General features: G+C 45.5%; 1 protein-coding gene across 9 annotated transcripts in view; it reads right to left on the bottom strand.

The window, feature by feature from the left end:
* RNASE13 (ribonuclease A family member 13 (inactive)) overlaps window positions 1-16,082 on the bottom strand; it is a 120,104-nt gene that overhangs the window by 11,703 nt on the left and 92,319 nt on the right. For 8 of the 9 annotated variants that reach the window (XM_064570784.1, XM_064570778.1, XM_064570782.1 and 5 more), the window contains one exon: window positions 10,981-11,191. The exons of the other annotated variant lie outside the window; for it this stretch is intronic. The gene's annotated coding sequence lies outside the window, so the exon portion shown is untranslated. The remainder of the gene's footprint in view (window positions 1-10,980; window positions 11,192-16,082) is intronic. 9 annotated transcript variants of the gene reach the window in all.

Consider the following 16,082-nt stretch of genomic DNA (forward strand, 5'->3'; position numbering starts at 1 on the left):
AACAGGCTGGTGGGAGCTGCCAGAGCTTCCTTCCTCTGATAATGATCCGTCCTGCCTCGGTGTTTCCCTGGCTCCGCACTCTGGCAGTCTGCCCAGGCCCGAGGGCTTGAGATGTGGAAATGCCATCTCCCTGTCCCCCTGGGCTGCAGACACCATTGCTCCATCTCTAGTGAGCAGAACTGGAGAAGCTACGGCTTTACCTTGGCTCTGTTTTGAGGTGCACACGCCCCGCCCCACCCCCATTGCCTGCAGCCCTGACCTTCACCAGCCTGTTCGTTCTTTCCTTTATTTCAGTCCCAGACAAACTGCACGATGCCCCATGCCTGCCCTACTTCACTGCCCAGCTACCTTGTTAGACCTTCCCTTCCCAGCTGGGGCGTCTCTTCTCTTCCTGTCCCTCCCCGACACCGCCAGTGCTCCTTTACTCCTTACCAGAGTCAGAGTCAGCTTTGGAGCCAGATAAAATTGGGTGTAAACTTTGGTTGGCTCGGTCTTCCTGGCTATGTGACCTCGAGCAAACTAAGGCACCTCTCTGCAGCTGTGTTTCCATACAGCGAAATGGGAGTACTCCCACCTACCCAACGGGATTGCAGGAAGATTTAGAAATGGTATTTAGGTAGCCTTAATCAGCCCTCAGCACTGGTAGGCGTTCAATAATGATCACTGGAAGCAGCAAATAGCAGTCCAGCCATATTCACCTTGGCAAGCATGCAGATGAAGGCAAATACCCCACTCAGTTTTCCTTGAGGGCTTTCTCCTGCTAGAGAGATGTTCTTGAGTAGGCTAGAAGGACAAGTCTGCAAGCAAAGTCCTGCTAGCTGGGCTGGCTGGTTTGAGAGGAGGAGAGAAGCTAGGGAAGGGATGGTCAAAGAAAGAGCAGAACATTGAACAATTCAAGCAGAGTATGGGACCAATACATTGATGAGTCTTGGAAGTAGAGATGCACTAAATACACATTGTAGCCAAATGCCAAATGACTGAGTGTAAATCTATATATCCTATGGTCATTATACTCTACATTTATCACTTCAACAGATGGTTTTGACTGAGATGCATAGAAAAGAAGATACTTAGGGGTATTGATTTTTTCCCTTTATTCTTTTTTCATAACTCTTTATATATTCATATAAACATAAATTGTATAAATTGGTATTTATCGCATATAAATATAAATTTTATATATTGATTTTTTTCTTATGGATATTATGGTTTTGAAGACATCCTCCTCACAAAACTTTGAAGTGGCTAAAATGATACTTTTAATGCATCCTCTCAAAATGAGAAGAATTTCCAAATAAAACTTTTTCTTGAAAGATTCATGACCTAGGGGCACCCGGGTGGCTCAGTCGTTAAGCGTCTGCGTTTGGCTCAGGTCATGATCCCAGGGTCCGGGATCGAGCCCCACATCGGGCTCCCTGCTCCGCAGGAAGCCTACTTCTCCCTCTCCCACTCTCTCTGCTTTTGTTCCAGCTCTCACTGTGTCTCTCTGTCAAATAACTAAATAAAATCTTAAAAAAAGATAAAAAAAGATTCATGACCTAAATAGTATTAAATAACTAAAAATTCAGCATAATTCAAAAGTAATCTGTGGTGGTGGAGTTCAGAATAGTGGTATCTTGGGGAGCACTAACTGGGAAGAGGTAAGCTGGAAATGTTCTTTCTTGGTCTGGATATGTTTACTTTGTTGGAAAACCCATTTTGCTGTATGCTTAAGATTTGTGTACCTGACTGTATGTAAGTTATACCTCAACAAAAAAATCCTCCTGAATGTATAGTTCTTTTTTTTTATTTTTTTTTTTATTTTTTTTTTTTTTTAAAGATTTTATTTATTTATTTGAGAGAGAGAATGAGATACAGAGAGCATGAGATGGGGGAGGGTCAGAGGGAGAAGCAGACTCCCTGCTGAGCAGGGAGCCCGATGCGGGACTCGATCCAGACACTCCAGGATCATGACCTGAGCCGAAGGCAGTCGCTTAACCAACTGAGCCACCCAGGCGCCCTGAATGTATAGTTCTTAAGAATTATTTTATTTAGGGCGCCTGGGTGGCTCAGATGGTTAAGCGTCTGCCTTTGGCTCAGGTCATGATCTCAGGGTCCTGGGATCGAGTCCTGCATCGGGCTTCCTGCTCCTTGGGAGCCTGCTTCTCCCTCTGCCTCTCTCTCTCTGTCTCTGTCTCTCATGAATAAATAAATAAAATCTTTAAAAAAAAAAGAATTATTTTATTTTGGGGGCACCTGGGTGGCTCAGTCATTAAGCATCTGCCTTCAGCTCAGGTCATGATCCTGGGGTTCTGGGATCGAGCCCCGCTTCGGGCTCCCTGCCCAGCGGGAAGCCTGCTTCTCCCTCTCCCACTCCCCCTGCTTGTGTTCCCTCTCTTGCTGTGTCTCTCTCTGTCAAATAAATAAAAATTTTTTAAAAAAAGAATTATTTTATTTAACATGATAAATGCTAATACATGAATCAATTCTATAACAATTATGATATCATGGAATCATAGGTAGAATTAAGATATAATCTAATTTCTGTTGTTATGCCTTATACTATGTTTTGAATTTAATAGTACTTATACTATTTATTAAATTGTTATAAATACTTTTGGCTCAAAAAGTATATAAGCTTCTTTTTAAAGTTATCCAACTAATATACTATCTCTTATTAAATATTAACTGTCAGCTAATTTTCCTATTTTATGTGAAAATTCTTCATTGCTTTGTGTATAAGTTTTGACAACCATTATTACAGCTTTTCTTTTCCTTTTTTTTTTTAAGATTTTATTTATTTATTTGAGATAGAGACAGAATGAGAGGGAGAGAGAACATGAGCAGGGTGAGGGGTAGAGGGAGAAGCAGACTCCCCAGTGAGCAGGGAGGCCAACGCGGGGCTTGATCCCGGCACTCCAGGATCATGACCTGAGCCGAAGGCAGACGCTTAACCGACTGAGCCACCCAGAAGCCCTATAGCATTTTTCTTAAAATAATAAATGTGCATTTATACTTCTACTGACTGATAGAATTTCGACATTTAAAAAAGTTCATAAGGAAAATTTCACTCCCAAGTTACATCTAGAATGCTCACTAATATTTGAAAGTGATTCAGATATTAACAGTGAATCCAAATGACTTGCATTGTTCTCATTACTGATGCTTCAACTGCTTGACAGTCACCCATTCCTTCACATGACCTTGATTACAGCCAAGTTGACAGATGCCAAGAATAATGTTGAAATAAGCATTTGGTTATTCAGCTTTCCAAAGGTCAAATGTGAGGTCCAAAGTGAATAACAGGTTTGGGCCAATTACCAAGGCTGACTGAAGCTTGAGGCATTCCTACCTAAAACTTGAAGGATGGGAAAAGGAGGCTGATTAGTTATTAAACACTTCTGTTTCTGGGGGTGGGAGTTTGGAGAGGGGAGGAAGGTGTGCAGGGGAACGTTACCCAGCCTTGTGTAGGTGTCTTTAAAGAAAATTGTTTCAGGGGTGCCTGGGTGGCTCAGTTGGTTAAGCGACTGCCTTCGGCTCAGGTCATGATCCTGGAGTCCCGGGATCGAGTCCCACATCGGGCTCCCTGCTGGGCAGGGAGTCTGCTTCTCCCTCTGACCTTCCCCCCCTCATGCTCTCTCTCTCTCTAATAAATAAATAAATAAATAAATAAATAAATAAATAAATAAATAAATCTTTAAAAAAAAAAAAAGAAAATTGTTTCAACCCGGACCTAAGGAGCAGAGATGGAGTCCAGTATGGGGCTCCTGGGTGGCTTAGTCAGTTAAGCATCTGACTCTCGATTTCTGCTCAGGTCATGATCTCAGGGTCGTGAGATGGAGCCCCATGTCGGGCTCCGTGGTCCACGCTGGGCGTGGAGACTGCTTAAGATTCTCTCTCTCCCTCTGCCCCCCGACCCATTCACCCATGCACACTCTCCCTAAAAAAAAGAAAAGAAAGAAAAGAAATGGAATCCAGTAAAGAAAGCAACCCAAGAACTGGTGCTAGAGCTCACTCACTTTCCTACAAGTGAGAACTGAGGTATATTAGGTAGGAGAATCTTTTACATGACCCTGGTTTCCCAAAGTCTCCATACTCTGAAGTAAATGACCCATAGACACTATGAAGAAGGCCAACGGAGTCAATGTGAGGAGAAGTGTCCTGATCTCAAGGGGAGAATGTGAGAAGAGGAAATGCCCTTGAGATGAAGACCCTTCTCCACACATTGATTCATAGTGTCAGTGGCCTTCTTCATAGTATCCATGGCTCTAAGGGATAATCCCAGTGCTATGGCAGCAGAAAACATACCGATAGCAATAACATCCAGGGAGCCTTTCCTTTGAGAGAGCCTTGGCCCATTCTTATGCTCCTGCATGACTGAGCTTCCAAAAGTACTTTGAAGACTTTAGATTCTCTCTTTTAAAGGTCTCCACCTACCCTTATCCCACCATGGAAGGTAGAAAGAAGAGCAGGTACAACTCTTGCCAGGATGTTTACCTGTGCAGGACTCCAAATCAGTCAGCCTGGGAGCATCCATGAAGCCACAGAAGCATGAGAAAACATCACTAATGGGGCCTTGTAGGAAGCCCATAGTTCCCAAGAGGGGAGGTAAAGAAAGATGTTTACGCATAAAGGAAATACACATTATGATGGAAAATCCTTATCTATATAAAGGTAAGCTACTTCGTAGGAGTATTAGATAGATTAAATGTGACGATATATTTAAAGCACTTAGTACAGTGGCTGGCCTGTAGGAAAAGTTCAAGAGGTGTTATCATTTATATTTATTGCTGTGGTGTTAAATGTTGGGGGACCAAACCTGTGATGGATGGAACAGGCCTGACTTCCGTGACAGAAAAACAAAGGATTTAAACAGAGGCCAAACTCCTCCTTAGCCTCCCTTTGCCAAAAGTAGTCCCTAGCCAAGAGCGGATAAAGTAAGGCTCAAGGTCAGACAAAAAGGACAATATGCATTATCGCTCTAGGTAAAGTAATTTGGAGTGGGGTGTGGTAGGGGACAATGCTTCAGTTGGAGCGAATAAAAGGGGGGGTGCTAAATTGAGTATTTCTGTTAAGACTACTTAAAGGTTTTTTTGTTTTCCCAACTCTACCTTCCATGAATCAAAAGATATAAAAAGAAGGCAGAGGATTTAGGGCCACTAACTTCTGAGGGTGTCCTCCACGCCAGCTACTCTCCAAAGGGTTCAAGTATCACAGCAATTAATGGCGAGAGAGCCCTAGTGACATTTCCAACTGCCCCTCCTGACACTGAAATCAGTCCTCAGGTGAGCTTACTATGCCCTGGCCTCCAGCATGGACTCTCATGTTCTTCCCACTCCCAGATTCAGCTCCCTTTCCTACTTGGTCTTCCATCACTCAAAAGTGCCCCCTGTGCCCGTGGCTCCTGGTCCTTCCGTGCTTTCCAACAGACTGCTTGCAGTGGGAAAGCACCATAGCTCTCACTTTCAATGGTCTTCACATAGAAACTTACTTGAGCTTACACATTTAAAGCATAAACCGACCTGGTGTAAATTAGTACAAACTCCTGCTCGGGCCGTGGCATTTAGCACAAAACAGATCTACACGTCTGTAAAGCTTTAGGCTCTTTCGGCAGATATTCATAAAATTAAAATGTTACAAGAGATTGTGTCCACTGACCTCAGAGATCATCTAATCCAGCCTTCCCCATTTTGCAAATGAATAAAATAAAACCCAGAGTACTTAAACACCTTGTCCAAGATCACATGGCTAGTTTAAATAAGTACTCAGGCTTCTTGAACCAGTCCAGTGATATTTCCAAACTGGCATTCTGATTAATTGTCTCAGATGGATCTCAGACATTTTCCAAGGTTAAACTCACTATCCATGGACTGGCAAATCAATCTGCAAATGGGCAGATTCCCGGACTTGAGACAAAATCATGTTCATTCAAAATAGGGTTTAGTGTCCGTAATCCCGACATGTTTACATTTCTGCCTCTCACCCATGGAGCACATCCCCTTCACCTGAATGTTCATATTGTGTCGGTGAAGATGAGGACAAAACAGCACCCAAGGACTTGGTTATGAACTAGTCAAGCATATCCTTAGGCCGTACCACTGGCTGTTGGAGACATGAATAAGGGCATGCAGCAAGAACAAAGGTGTTCACTTTCCATCTGCTATTTGGGGCCAGGCTGAAAACATTTGGCAGACCTCCAGGTGGGCCTGAGACATCCCGAGACATTTTATCTTTGGTAAGGGTCACTATTCTTTACTTTCAAAGTTGATGCATCCAGGGCTGGGTTTTCGTGGTCAACTAGACACAGAGCGATGTGTCTCAGACTACTCAAAGTTAGTAATGGCAGAGGGGAATTCATTAAAACACCTGAAGTCATGCCCAGCAAGCATGAGCCCTCTCTGAAGCCTCCTTCTTTCACTTAACTAATATTTTTAGAATAGCCATGTGCAAAGATGTTTTATATGTTATCTTAAAATTTCATTTGCGGGTAATAACAGATCAAAGCTAATTTCCTGGTTTGGATGGCTGTGCCGTGCTGATGTAGGCAAGGGAACTTGTAATTAGGAGATACTCACTTTAGTATTAAGGGGTAACGGAGCATCATGTCTGTAACCTAGTCTCAAATAGTTCAGAAATGTTAATAATTGGGGAATCTGGTCAAAGCATACAGGGGAGCTCTGTGTACTCTTTCTGAAACTTACATATAAATTTGAAATTACTTCAAAGCAAAAATATTTTAAATTGTAAAATAAATACCCTGTAATGTATTTGAATTTTTCAATATACTCCACCATATCATTTTATTTTATGTAAAAATAATATTTTAAATTACTTCCTCTTCCCCCAAAATAATTTCAGGAAAATTGGGAAAGAAGACATCTATCTTGTGTCTTTGTACACCACTCACATATTTGTATTCAGTCAAAGATAGGAGTACACTGGTCTTAGTGGGGTTTTCCTTAAGTTGCTCTCTGTGGGTCTGAGTCTCTGACCAGTATTTCTCTTCAAGAACTGGGTGAGAAAGATAAGATAGTTATGGGGGGGCAAGGGCAGTAAGAAGGTCCTTCGCGTGCTTAAAAAAGAGAGAGAGAGAAAACAGACATAAAGCATTTAGAACAGTGACTGGAACATAGAAACCCCTCAGTAAATATTAGCTATGATCATTTTTATCACTGTTGTTTTTGTCACCGCTGGGAGGTCCAAATGCTGCACACAGGCCTGTAGTAAGTCAAAGACCATAAAACGCATGTGAGGGGAGCCCCCTGCCTCAGCTCTGGTTAGGCTGAAGATTACATGCTGTGTTTCCTGAGAACAGATCCTATAGCCAGGAACAAGGGAGACAGTCCACCTGCTGAGGCAAGATCATGGTGGGACTGGGCTCCCTGAGAAGGCCCCGAAGAGCTACACAGTAAAGAGGAAATGGACCTGGCAGGAGACAGGGTCAGCCACTGGGAACAGAGTGAGGCTTTTTAGAAGGAGTATGGCAATGAATTCCTTGTAATAGAACTCTAAGGCTCAGAGTTCAGAAACCAGGATCCAAGATATGTCATGGCCATGGGTCTTCAGAGCCAAGCACCCCCTCTTGGATGAGAATCTCTCTTGGAGAGATTCCCTGTTGGAAGCTTCTTAACCAACTGAGCCACCCAGGCGCCCTGTTATGTGAGACCAACCCAGCTCCCCCAGCCTTGGTGGTTAACTTCATCGCCAAGATCCTGGATTCCAGCAAAGAGATGAAGAAGGATATTCGGAAGAGCGGGGCACGGTAGGCTTGTTTTCCTCCAGAGCTGCTCAAGAGCAGGATGCTGCTGCCCTGAAGTCTCTTCATCCTTCTTGTTCGCTTTTGGGCTTTTCCAGCCTGAGCCCGCCTCTACCCAGTTTCTTAGACGTTCACTTGGTTTGCACTATTCTGTTCCTTTCTTCGCTCTCTGTCTCTCTCAGGGATATCATTATATGTACTCAGGACATCACTGGGGAGCTAAACAGTCACAATGTCGGTCTCATTTTTGAATCAGCATTGCAGCAAGGTTGCACGGCGGGAGCGGGTCAAGGGCCAGGATGGCGGGGATCCCTGTCAGGAGTAAGTGCTCCTTCCTGTCACCTGTCCTGGCTCCAGGGGGTCCACCGCGGATGTGTCAAGCGGTTTGGCAGAAAGTTAGCTGAAAAGCTACGTGGAGCCCTGTCAGCAGCCACTTGCCTCCAGCAGCTAATGTTCTACCGTCATCGGGCTTGCCTCTGGGTGGATTCTATTCCAAGCCTTCTGCACCCCAGCTGGTCTCCACCTTGGCGCCTGCCGCCAGCAGCATCTCCTCTCACACCCTGTCACGAGGAACTTATCAGAGCACGTCACGTCCAGCTCTGTAGTCACCGCTGGACCTCGTACACAAGTTCCATGAACGGATCCTACCACTGCCCTCTGCTGAGGGACCGGGAACTGCTTCTGGACGATCTCACTCAGGACCCAAGCACAGGATCAGAAAATGCACAGCCCCGTGTCCCCCTTAGCCACTCCTGGTCACTGGTAGTGGCCCCGGCCCCTCCTGCACCACCCCGCTCCTCCAGAACCCCCTTCTTCCTGAAGAGTCTGCCTCTTACCCACCAGGAGTCCATTCGCAGGGGGAAGCCTGATGACCCATACTGAGGGTGGCACTTGTAGGTCAAGGACTGCCCTCTATCCTCATGCTGCTGCTGTCCTTCCCACCGGTGACCCAGACAGACTTTTCTACCTACCCTTCCTCGGGTATCCGGAAAACACTGGTTTTTAGGGGATCATTGCGGATTCTCTGCTTTTCCTCTCCTGAGCTACCTTCAGGGTCTAACCGTGGAGCCTCTTACGTCCTAGTCTGGCTGCGAGCACTTGGATGTTTCTTCTTGTTTCATAGAGTCTTAGTGCCAGGGAGCATTTTAGAAGTTATGCAACTTTATGCATCCTTGTGTTAGAAATGACGAGGATTCTGAGAGGCAACACAGGCACTGAGTGTCCCCTCTGGGCTAGCGAAGGGGGAAGACCCGATTCCTGTCCGAGTTTTCCAACCAGCTGGGAAGACTGGACACACATGTGAGAATCAAATAACAAAACAAGGTAGCACACGATTAAGGACTCAAATGAGTGGTACCAGGAAGCAATGCTGAAGGACGTTAGGTTTAGGAGGGATTAGCCTAGGGTGGACTTGACCGGCAGTGTTCACACATGTGATCAAGCTGAGCTCTGAAAAATGACTAACATTTGAGGGAGGGCTCTCAGGGAAGAAAAACAAAACAAAACAGAAGTACAGTTGAAAAGAGCAAAACATGCCCAGGAGACAAAAGGGAGACCAATCTGTTAGAATAGAATTTGGTGACCAGGTGACTCTTAGCCAATAAGGTAACTTCAATAAACGGGAAAGCAGTGTGGCAGAAAGGAACAACATAACTTTGGAGCCAGACCTACCTCATTTTCAATCTCACTTACTAAATCTGTAACCTTAACCTCGCCAAGCCTCAGTTTTCTTTTCTGTAAAATGGGGGTAATAACATGGACCACATAATTGCTTTGTAGATAATGTTACATATAAAGCACAATGCCTTGGCACGCAGTAAACACTCTTTAAAAGATTTATTTATTTAAGAGAGACAGAGAGTGTGCATACACTCATGAGTGGGGGGGGGCAGAGGGAGAGAGAGAGAGAGAATCTCAAGCAGACTTCCCACTGAGCGCAGAGCCTGACACAGGGCTCATCCCGGGACCCCAAGATCATGACCTGAGCTGAAATCAAGAGTCGGATGCTTAACCGACTTCTTTGGGAGGGTGCCAGCTAGTACTTACAGAAAAAAATATTTGATACATAAGGCCAATATCAAGTCCAGGAGTTCTGATGTTCCTAGTAGGGCAAATTAAATTAAAAACTTCTCAGGTTTTCTCATCTGTATCTCATATCTCATAAGCTTCTTGTATATTTTATTTCAGTTAGCTGTATATTAGTTGTCTTAAATTAGTTGTCTTAAAAATAATGTGTAAATTTCAATATCCTATGTAGAAACAGAAAAAAGTATTTACACAGATAAAAAACAAAAACAAAAACAAACCCACCCAGGTGCCCCAGTAAATACTTCTTTATATGATAGCTAGAATTCTTTTTTTTTTTTAAGATTTTATTTATTTATTTGAGAGAGAGAGAGAGACACAGCGCGAGAGGGAACACAAGCAGGGGGAGCGGGAGAGGGAGAAGCAGGCTCCCCACTGGGCAGGGAGCCCGATGTGGGGCTCGATCCCAGGACCCTGGGATCGTGACCTGAGCCGAAGGCAGACGCTTAACGACTGAGCCACCCAGGCGCCCCGATAGCTAGAATTCTTAACAAAGTACCTATCACCGTGCCAAGCAGACCTTCACGGAATGGTGGTTAGTGGTATCCCTTGGCACAGCCTGTGCTGACTGGACCCATAAGGAGGGCCGTATTTAGTACCACCATACCATGCTAGACACCTTAACACTTCATCACATTGAATATATTTAATATACATATTCCTCATTCAGTATCATTCTTGCAGAAATGTATCTGAAATGATATTTAAAGATTTACTTCTGAAATTGACTACAAGTACTTTGCAATTGGTACCGCTCCTTCTGCAACCGTAGTACTTGAGAATTCCCATAAAATGAGAAAATCTCACCTAAGATTGCTTTGCAATGTAGTAAATTTTTATGAGTGCCAAATTTCAAAATAAATGAAGTCAACTTTGTTACTGTGGTAACAGGTAAGTACATATTTTACAGTTGATTTGAAGTTGACTTTTCCTTGATCGGAGCCTATATTGTTTTCTTCCCAGTCTCCGGTAGCATAGGCCCTTGAAAACTTCCCAAACCCTAGACATTGAGCTTCTAGTGCTTAATGGATAACAGGGCCCTGAGACTGTGGCAGTTGGGAAGAGTTATGACGAATGACTAGGATCAAACACATAATAGAAAGAACCCCTTTCCCAGGCCTGCCTGAGTGGGGTTGGCCAGCTGCAGGCTCAGCACTTACCTGAGGGAAAGCATGTTTGCAACTTAATTGGATTCAGGGCTTGCAAAGTCTGTGGTCAATCATCTTGGTCAGCACGAATGTTCATGCCAGCCCTTGGCTCCCGCCGCCATCCCCACCGTCACTCCAAAGCCTGGAGGCTTGGGTCTGCAACTGTTAATGAATAATCCCTTGGTGATCCTCCCAACCCCATGGGAGAGGTTCAGCTGAGGGCCTGCAAAAGAGAAATGACTTCCTGGATAAATATATATATATATATATATATATATTTTTTTTTTTTTTTTTTTTTTTTGCTCCCTGGGGCCCAAGTCAGCTGTTGGCTGGATAATGTTCTCCTGGGCTCAAAAATCAATGTTTTGTGAGCTTTGTGGGGAGGAGAGCATGAAGAGATCCCTGCTGTGGAAAAGGTGAGCTGTGTTGGTGAACCAGGCTCCACCCTGGTGGCAGAGGGACAAACATCTCAGCAGTTTCCCCTCTGGCAACGCAGATCCTAGGAGACTCAGGGATTTGTGCTTCTTTGAGGAGCATTTTATCTCAAGGCAGTGAAGTCACGCAAATCCCAGAGGTTGAGATCCTAGGTGGGGTCCAACACAGCCACACGGACCCGAGAAGCTGTAGCCCAGAGCAAGTGTCCCAACTGCAGTCACTTGCTTCGTCCCTTGACAACTGTTGCAATATCCTCTTACTGCCGGTATTAAAACTTACTAAATATATACGTAGGGGCACCTGGGTGGTACTGTCGGTTGGGCGTCCGACTCTTGGTTTCGGCTCAGGTTGTAATCTCAGGGTGGTGAGACTGAGCCCTGCGTGGGGCTCTGCACTGGGTGTGGAGTCTGCCTGAGACTCTCTCCGCCCCACCTCTCAAATAAATAAATAAATCTTTTAAAAATATCTATATCTATATATATATAAATTTATAAAGATATATATATAAATCTTTATATAGATATATAAATAAATATTTATATAGATATATAAAATAAATAGTTATAGAGATATATAAATAGGGTGCTGGGTGGCTCAGTTGGTTAAGCGACTGCCTTCAGCTCAGGTCATGATCCTGGAGTCCCAGGATCGAGTCCCGCATCGGGCTCCCTGCTCGGCGGGGAGTCTGCTTCTCTCTCTGAATCTCCCTCCTCTCATGCTCTCTATCTCTTTCTCTCTCTCAAATAAATAAATTTTAAAAAATCTTTAAAAATAAAAAAAAGAGATATATAAATAAATCTTTAAAAGATATATGTATATCTATATATATAAATTCTTTGGTTTTTTAGAATTTTTTTAAGTTTTATTTATGTATTTATTTTAAGTAATTTCTACACCCAACGTGGGGCTTGATCTCATGACCCTGACATCATGACCCAAGCCAAAGGCAGACGCTTAACCAGCTGAGCCACCCAGGTGCCCCTTTTATTTTTTAATTATTATATTTTCTTTTTTTTTTAAAGATTTTATTTATTTGACAGAGAGAGACAGTGAGAGAGGGAACACAAGCAGGGGGAGTGGGAGAGGGAGAAGCAGGCCTCCCGCGGAGCAGGGAGCCCGACATGGGGCTCGATCCCAGGACCCCAGGACCATGACCATGACCTGAGCCGAAGGCAGACGCTTAACGACTGAGCCACCCAGGTGCCCCAATTATTATATTTTCTTAAGTAATCCCTACGCTCAACGTGGGGCTCAAACTCACGACCCTGAGCTCAAGAGTCGCAGGGTCCACCGACTGAGCCAGCCAGGTGCCCCAGTGTCATCCAATTTTTAAAAATTCTATCCAGATATTGTTTTCAGGCAAAGACTCAGCCTGAGATCTGTGGCCTCTATTGGAAAGGGGGAGAAAGAATTTACCTCCTTGCTCTAATAGGAGACTTCCTCCTAAATGTTATCACAAGGATCAGAAGAGAATTATTGAAGGCAATGTTCCTGCACCACCCAAGACTACAAACAGAGACACACTCACTGTGCCCTCCCCCTATGGGAACCATTTTCTCCCTCCCTTTTCAGCCTGGCACCACACCAAAGGGCTGGGTTGGAAGTCAGAAAGCTCCTGGCCCCAGCTCTGCCATTCATAGGTGGCCTCTTTCACGAACTCCGGCTCCTTCATCTGTACAATAAGGAGTTGACTGAGATATGTCTAAGAACTCTTCCAGCTCTGACACTCTATCATTCCAGGACTTTCTCCAACAGGGAAAATGTCTGCTGCAGAAAAAACCCAAAACTACCATGCTGCTTGACCAGCTGGAGCAGTGACTCTCTTACTGGGAGTGACTGTTTTTCTAGCTTCAGTGAGCAAGTAGGACACAGAACAGAAAGGAATCAGCCTCACTACACAACCTTAATACTGACTCAGGAACGCCTGAGCTAGGCTGGGGGAGTGGAGTGTGGACCCTTAGCCCATTTTTCTTCCAAGATTCGTACCCTTGTGGTCTGACTTCTCAGTGTTTCAAACAAGAAACCTGGGAGTGTGGAAAAGAACAGGGGCATTGGAAACCAAGAAGCGTTGATTAAAATCCTGTATCTGACTCTCTTTAGCTGTGTGGTGATGGGCAATTTCCTTAACTTGTCTGAGCCTCAGTTTGCTCATATATTAAAAAAAGTAATCATACTTGCCTCATAAAACTCTTACGAGGGACAAACAATATAAGTATTTACTGGGGGGCATAAAAAGGCACATTCTCTGCTGGGACTGAACCATAAAATGTCAGTGGTGGTCTTAAATGTCTGAGGCCATAGAAGCCCTGCAATAACTGCCTTAGGGTACGAAATTCTTGGAGGGGTGAGCAGGGCTCCCCCCGTGGTGTCGTACTCCTCCTCTGTGTCGTTACTCCCCTAGGAGAGATGCCACCTGTCAGACCGGCAGCGTAGCCTGCAAGGACAGCCATGAGAACTGGGCCACCTGGGCCAAGGGCCTGTGTCCTTTACATGTGAGCTCATCTCAGGGAGTGTCCAGACTGCTGTACAAGAAGAAGCAGGTGACCACTCCTCACACCATGGCCTGTGTCCCTCCATGGCAGAAAAGGATGGCCTGGTTCCAGCTGGTATCAGCGGTCCCTGTGCACTTGGATAATACTATCTATAGCCAGGTGCCCCCCGCCGCCATCTCCACCCCAAGCTCTGCACACTCCGGACATCGCTGCTGAATTTCCACCCTTGCGTTCTCGACTAATCCTTCCCCTTTGCAAATGCCGCTTCCCTCCCACACACCCAACTTCACATACTCTTAATTCCACGGGGGGGTTTATGGATGAGGAAAGAGGAGTCATTCTCTTTAGCCCTTCACTGTCGCTTATTTGTTTCTGAGTTTGATACTGTGTGGCCCCTTCCAGGGTCAAGCACTGAGGATCTCAGCGAAGGTGGATCCAAGTTTTGTGGGGCCTAAGGCGTGTATAATTTTGGAGACCTTCGTAAAGAAAAGCAATATAAAATGGCAAATGCCAACCAGGTTAGGGCCTTGGGAGGGCTGTGTTTGGACAGTTCAGAGGGACCCAGGCCGGGAAGATTATCTAAGAAAGAAAGGCAGGAAGATCTGCCTGGGTTCCCTGTACCGGACCAAGGTGTCTCGTTTTGCTGCAATGAAAGACTCTGTTCTTCCCCACTGAGTGTGCGTTACTATCCTGGGGAAAGTATGGAGGTTTGGAAACCCCATCTTGCCTCTCAGGCATCAGCTTCACCTGCTCTGTGGGCAGGAGGGAGGGCAGCACCTTGAGCCAGCGCGGGCTTGGAGGCCCAGCAGGGCCGGTCTCCCACCCACTTGAGAACTGCCTGGTGGTCCTCTCTCACTTAGGGGAAAGGAAGGGGAGGAAGAGCACGTTGTGCCCCCAGATGCCAGTCAGATCTGAGGCCTGACCTCCACCCCTTTGTCTGTCCTCATGCCTCCTTGATACGACCCACAGCAGGAACCTCAGATTTCTGAAGTGAGTCTCTCTCTCCCTGGGGAATTTCAGAATTAGGACCTTCCCAGAATGTTGACCTGGTCCCAATTAGTGCTTCTCTAACTATGAGGAGGGAGCAGTTTTGTAGGCAGTCTGCCACCGACCAATGTCTTCACAAAACACGATAAAGTGAATTACTAGAAAAATGAAATAGAGCATATACATATAGAAAACACAAGGCCGAATTTCTCATTCTTAGATTCAATTAACATAAAAGCACTCTACCAAATTGGCATAAAAGTGTCTCGATGCTTCCTCTCAGTTTCTATACTTTTCTTGTGAGACGCTCAGAGAAAAACATGCACATATTATACACATATGGGCACATAGATACTAACATGAGACCCACACATCCACATCCATACACACACACAGGGACACATTCATACACGTGCACGTGTGTGGACAACACACACCAACACTCAACAGCGAAGCAGCCCCTCTCCTTCCCTCCACCAACTCTGCTTCCTTCCCGTATTTAGAAGGAGATTTTCCTACACAGATTAGAGGTCCGAATAAGCCAAGGGTGTTTGGGGAGACGTGAAGTGGCAGAGAAAGCAGAGAATCCAACAGTTCTGACGCCCAGCCCTCTTCCCTGCTTCCTAGAGAAAGAGAGTGAAGGCAGAGCTCCCCATGACCTACCACACCCACACTGGCCCACCCCAAATATAGCACCCCCCCACCCCACCCCCATAACATCCCAGCGCCCTGCCACACCACATTCTGCCCATAACTATCGCTGTCTGGCCACCCCTCTGCTTCTAACCAAAGAAGACGTGCTGGAAGTGAGAGAAAAACAACATTCTCCTACACCCCTGGCATCTCCCCAGCGTCGTGGGCAGCTCCACTTCCTCTGTCTGCACCTTAAGTGAGGGTGTTCCTCAGGGGCCTATTCTTAGCTCTTTTCTTCTCACAACAACGCTCTCAAGAGGCACTTGATACACGCCCAGGGCTTCAAAGGCCACTTACCTGCTCCCAAGAGCATACCTCCATCCCCCATCTCCCAAATGCCAGGCCATCCACCTGCCCTTACCAGCCCCTTCCTTGGGGCTGCAAGCGTCTGAAGAAAAACACTCAGAACTGAGCTCATGATATGCCTGGCTTCCACACTTGCCCCTCTTCCTGCAATCTCCCAGTCTTGGTTGGTGGAAACATCATACCCAATCATTCAAAGGCCTC

Source organism: Mirounga angustirostris, unplaced genomic scaffold (genome assembly GCF_029215605.1).
Source record: "Mirounga angustirostris isolate CCGP_5_RB_7025 unplaced genomic scaffold, mMirAng1.0.hap1 SCAF_9, whole genome shotgun sequence".
NCBI lineage: Eukaryota > Metazoa > Chordata > Mammalia > Carnivora > Phocidae > Mirounga > Mirounga angustirostris.